We start from the raw sequence: 6,000 nt of genomic DNA on the forward strand, positions 1-6,000 counted from the left end.
GCGCACCATACCTACAGCCCCAGTAGTAGCAGAGAGAAAAAAAAAAAAAAAACTCAGGCTCATAATGTGAGATTTATAGGGGCTGGTTCCTAATAAGCCAGTGTGATAACTTGCACCACAGAGCAGGCCTACAATGTTACTTTCAGGCAATATTGACACATCATGAACAGACACCCACGCCCAGAAAAGTGGTGGTTTAGTAATGTATTCATGCACTTATATCTGCTATGATGAGACAGTGTCAGCAATGAAAAGTTGCTGTAAGCACTACCCAAACAGAGGCAGAGTTATAGCAGCAGAGAGTGGTTTTATAAAGCCCTTGAGAATGTTGTACACTTTTCTTGTTAAGTATATGTGCAAGAGTTTCAGCGATCACCTACAATTTAAAAACAGGGAGTTTAAGGTTACAAATATTTTTGCGAGGATGCTAAAATTGTCGTTATAAAATAAAAGTACAAATAAAATGAAACAAATCAAAATTAAGCACACACACACACACCCACCCATTCCTCCCCCCATACCACATTTGTTGGGTGGAGACATGGCACTGTTTCTTCAAGAGTAGTTTTCACACAACACTTTACTGTAAGGGTTTCAAAAGGAAGACGATGAAAAGTAAACAACATATAATGCACTACAAGTGATAACTAAAATGTTAAGCGATCAAGAGTATCACATAACTAAATAGATAAGTTTATGTTGCACTTACAAAGACTAACACAATGATCTGGTAACTGTGATTTCCACAGAGTTCCCAGAAATGTAAGAAAGAAACATACGCAGACACTCTGTCCTACGTAAGCAGTGAATTTCAGCATTCCTATGCAGGGACATCTGCAGAGAATTCAACTTGAGTAGTTCACCTGCCTCGTGTGACGCATGACTAGTTCATCCTGTCATTTCATTTCCACTGCAAGCTATAATTTACTTTGATGTTTTCACTATGAACAAAAAAAAAACTGCAAAAATATAACTAGCAATCCCAGCACTGCAGAACACTTCTGCATCAGATAAGCTGCCAAATAAAACAGGAAGGATACAAGAGTCCATGTACAGACAACGCAAACACAAATGTCACATGTATACAAAGAGAAAAAAGCTCCTAGAGGAAACGCAAACTCGCCTTAGGACCTAATTCACTATTATTTTACTGTGACTTACAGCAGTAGTACTGGCGGCTTCGGGCCTCATAAAATCTACTTATCCACTCGCTACGGAGAGTCAGATATTTTCAGCGCCCACTCATCCCTTATGGGAGTGAATTTAAGCTGAAAGAACAGGTCTTCTGTTCATTCATAAAGTGAATGAGCAACAAAGACGCTGTTAAATCTTGTTTTTATCTCTGCACATTTGCTGTCTGTTCAAGGACATAGGTCCAATGCCAGTTTGTCTTTTTACTAATTGTTTCTTATTTCATCCTGGAAAATTGTGTTTACACTTCTTTCTCTTCTTACAATTATAGGTTATTGTCAAGTTAGCTGTCTGACAACCATTGTGAAACAAAAGGCTGTAAGAAGTAAAGTTTTTTTTCCTAACACACAACATTTAAACAAATAGTACAAGTATTTCAAAATAGATCAGGAATTATGAAACAACATTGTTTCTGCAACTCAGAAGTGTGATGCAAACGAAGATTTAAATAGGAGCAAAACAAATCACAACACTTTACTTGGTGAAGTGCAAATGACATTTTCAGAAATGTGATTCCCAAACATTATACACTACATAGTTTTATCAGTAAAACCACATCATTGGTATACATTTTGGCAGTTTCTACGGAAAATCTGCTGATTGCAAATGTGTGTGCTGCCACTTCATGCATGTATTTATTAAAAGTGATAGATTTTACACATAATTTGAGAAACATTCCTGGCCCCGTCATGATGACAATGCGGTTAATCTAGGCGGCAAGTCAGCAGCCGTGTGTATCCTATATGTGGCTAGATTTGTATTATGTAATGGAGAAAACTTTTGGTCTATTACATCAAACTAAAGTGTTTTGTGCAGCAGACATTCTGAACTTGCATATTTGAAGGTGCTCTCATATGTGATAAAGAAGAAAAAGGCTGATCAGTGAATTAAAATATTTGCCCAGGATCACATAATTTGAAACCAGTTTATGGGTCAAGACCATTATAATTAGGTCGAGCAGATTATTTAAGTCACTAGACCTGCAGGTCTAGTAACAATTTTATCATTGTTCGCAGCGGCGGCTGGTAATATTAGGAGGCTAAGCATACTCTTATATTAATTCACAGCACTCAATAAATATTCAAACATGCACGCATGCACCAAACATTAAAAAAAAAAAAAAAAAAACACACACTTACCTTCAGCTCTGCCTCTGAGGTTCAGGAGGGTTGGACTGCTGCCCTTCCCGCACTGGCTAACCTGGTCAGCCAGTGAGGGAAGGGCAGCAGTCCCAACTTCGTCACAGACTGAGATAGGGTCAGTGAGACTGTTGACCCCACCCCACTCTGTGGCATGGTGTCACTGATTGACAGCTTAAACCTGAAGCGCCCAGGTCGGAGTCAATGGGTGATGCTTCCCCTCGTCACAGAGGGGAAGGGCATCAAGGCAGCTTTGCTGAGCTGTGGAGATCACGCCCATAGGAGCTGTGACCTCTTCAGCCCAGCAAAGTTCAGTTCAGTCAGCCAGGAGTCTGCGCAAATCGCACATGTCTCGCTCCTGGTTGCCTGATGTGGAAACGAAGAGTGTCTGTCAGGCTGACCTTTGCTCAGCCTGACAGGCACTCTTCATGAGGGGCAAAAGGTGGGAGGGCGTGGCCCCTCTGCCCTAAAGGACATGCTGCGGATGATTGCTCAAGGCTTGAGCTTGCAGTGTTGCTAAAACAATTTGTGGAGTGGGAGTCCTGCTATCAATGTTAGATCACTGAAGTCACAGGGAATGTGAGGATCCAAGTGTCACACAAAGAACAAGTGTAACGAACGGTGAGCCATATCCATTCAGCTGGAGTCGTGCAGGTTCCGTATGTAGTTAGCTGGTAAAGCATTCAGGAGCAAACTATAGCAAAGACAATACTAAAGCATTGTTGCGGTAGCACACTGTAATTTACAGACAGCACATTTCCCTTAAAATAGCCACTAAATTTACTGATAAAATTATGTAGTGCTTCACATACAGAAAGAGGGTTTCGGTTAATATTAATTTGCACATCACCAAGAAAAGTGACTTGATCATATTAAAGCATTTGTTTCCACCACACTAAAGAAACAAAAAAAAGTGCCTGCAGTGCTTTCCTAACTTCTGATATATTTTAAATATCTGTACAGTTAAATTACAGCCATTTTAATAACGTGCATTAGAATAAAATAAACATCCTGCTCACTGTTAAAAGAATACACAGTAATTTGTCAGAAGACAACGCCTTCAATTTGACCTCTACTTATGAACACACTGCAAATATGACAAGATAAACACTACATTCGAAGCCCTTTTTATTGCTCATTCACCATCTGAACTCCAACATGGTTGTTTTGGGGTTCTGCCTGACTCGCGTGCCCCTAGTTCTAGGTCGTAAGGTACTGGATTACATTACGCCTAACACCCTTTCTTCTCACCTCCAGGTTCAGAAGAGAGCTGCAATCCTGGCTTTCTCCTATAATTCGGGATTAAGACATTAGTACTACAATAGAAATTTACTGCAACGCAAAGCAAAATCTTTGTGAATCGTGATCTTTGAAGATTAACCACAGAGTACACACAACTATGGGCCTCAGCATACTTTGTTCACATCTAGGGTCCGAGACGTTGTGACAACGCCTGAGAGGCCACATTAAGGTAAAAAACGCAAGGGTCCCAAAACGAAGACGTAAATTTCCTCTCAACTCCAGTGTACTTCAGGCGCGGTTTCGAAACACCGGGAAGCAGCGCCTATCTTGTGGCGGTCGTGAATCACATGCGTCTGTGGCCGGCCCAGCCATAGAGAGATGAGAGGGTCCGGTCCCATAACGCAGCTCGTTGGACTGCACTCAACGCCCCGGTGGGGGTCCCGGGAAGCGGCGCGTTCCCGTGGGGGGCGGCGGCGGCGAACAAACAGTTAAGGATGGAGCCGCTCGGGTAAGTGACCTCAACGAACAAGATGCACTGAGCAACAGCGGCGGGGCGGCGGCCAGTGAGCGCGAGCAAACAGACGGAGGAGATGATGCGCGTCCGAAAAGTGTACAGCGCGGGAGGATCTCGGTGATGGGTGGCGCTACGTACGCTGCTGCCAGGCAGAGTCCTATCAGGCTGAGTCCGCTTTGGTTAAGAAGCTACTCACCGGCCTGTTATTCGCTTCGCGGTGGTCATCAGGATCTTCCAGCTCCTTCCGACCCGTGGGCCGACTCACTGACCTCAAAACCCAAGCACATCCTTTGAAAAGAAAGCTCCGCCAGCTCACAACAGATGGAGACGTCCAGCACGCAAACTCTTTGCAGGGGGCACGTGCGCCCCTCGGGACGCCAGCTACGTCCAATGAGTAACTAGCAGACGTTTCCCAAGCCAATCACAAGCCCCTGTATTTTTTCTGAAGAGCACCATCCAATGGATATTCGGAAGAGCTCTACTAACCAATAGCGGAATAACTGTTCCCCAACCAACACATGGTCTGGAGGACATATTTCTTCCTGTTACCCGATTAACTGAGAGAACCGTTAGAGTGGAATATTAACAACGTTTTTCAGAAACAGAGCATCGACTTTCCAAATACATTCTGCGCAATACCCCTGTTTATATACAATCTGTTAAATTCTATATTCCTACCAGTCAGCTTTTCAACATAACAATGAGCCATTTCTGCCAAGTTTTCAGACGGCTTACGTGTGACGTTTGTGTACATTCTAAAGTCAAATGTGTGACACTTCAAGTGACACTCTCTTGTAAATTAAAGCCCAAAACAGTATATAAGTGACTGTGATTTATCAGAGGCTGCATATAGACATGTTACACAGCAATGAATATTTTAAAACTACCCAAACCTACTGGCTTTGCTAATGCTTCTTAAGAGTATAGGATCAAAGGGCAGTAATACATTATAATTGTCACACGTGTGACAATAGGTCCATTCGCTCTGCAGGGAGGCTACAAAGTGGATTAAAGTGTAGGTGAAACAGCATTATGTCCCAGCAACAGACACTGCGAGACACTATCACAGAGTTCAGCCTGAACTCCAGAGTAATTATATTTTGCACTATCCTGCACACCCACCCTAAAAATGAATTTGCCCCGATACCTAGAGGCAACTCTGTTCACTTCATGCACTATACTTAAGTGAGCGGTTGCTTGAGAAAAAAACTACAGTAACACAACATTTGGCAAAAGTATGTACTGTTAGGGAGTGCCAGCTCAGGTAAAATGAGCCTGTGGCCATAGTCTTAGGCTATTGTAAATTACAGTCTACGTGCTAATATCAGGAAAACCAGCAGTGAAAAACGGCCTACCAGCCCCAAAAACGGCACTCAAGCAGCCATATAAAGGGCACACATACTTACCCGTCTGATTAGTCCTAACACTGTCAGATTGTCTGTGCACCAGTACACCCCTGGATTTGAGATTTGAGAATCTGTGTGTGTGTCTCTCTGCAGAAACACTTTCCTTATTGTTTCCGGATGAGCAGGGCAGAAACTATGTACATACATTTTAACAAGTTAGGCCCAGAGAAGATTTCCATGGCAACCTGTCAGCCTCTTTTTCTAGGCCAGGCTCAGACTGTAATAACATTAAACAAATAAGTGCTGGCAGCACTCAAGTCTCAGTGAAAGCAAAGCACCTCGAGCAATGCTCAGTGGAGCTAAATATGTATGACAAATGCATAGTAGTGTGGGATTGTGGAGAGATGCACTAACCCCTGATGCGTGGTCCTTGGCAGGGCTGCAGTAAGCATTATATTGGTGCATGTTGTGAACACCCAGAGGGCCACAGGGATGCGAGGGAAGGGCAGGAAGAGAGCGAGTCAACAAGGATTTTTTCATAAACAGTGACACTGCATTCTAAAATTCA

The 6,000-nt window shown here is 43.0% G+C and overlaps 1 protein-coding gene across 3 annotated transcripts in view; it reads right to left on the minus strand.

Moving 5' to 3' along the window:
- The window catches only part of LOC138246420 (beta-1,4-galactosyltransferase 3-like), a 204,244-nt gene extending 199,798 nt beyond the window's left edge, over positions 1–4,446 (minus strand). Inside the window, exon 1 of one of the 3 annotated variants that reach the window (XM_069201025.1) lies at positions 4,283–4,446. The gene's annotated coding sequence lies outside the window, so the exon portion shown is untranslated. Of the gene's footprint in view, positions 1–3,581; positions 4,120–4,282 lie in introns of those variants that run through there. The other 2 variants (XM_069201026.1, XM_069201027.1) reach the window with 2 other exon arrangements.
- Between the last annotated feature and the right edge of the window lie 1,554 nt (positions 4,447–6,000).

The sequence above is a fragment of the Pleurodeles waltl genome, chromosome 7 (assembly GCF_031143425.1).
Source record: "Pleurodeles waltl isolate 20211129_DDA chromosome 7, aPleWal1.hap1.20221129, whole genome shotgun sequence".
In the NCBI taxonomy this organism is placed as follows: domain Eukaryota; kingdom Metazoa; phylum Chordata; class Amphibia; order Caudata; family Salamandridae; genus Pleurodeles; species Pleurodeles waltl.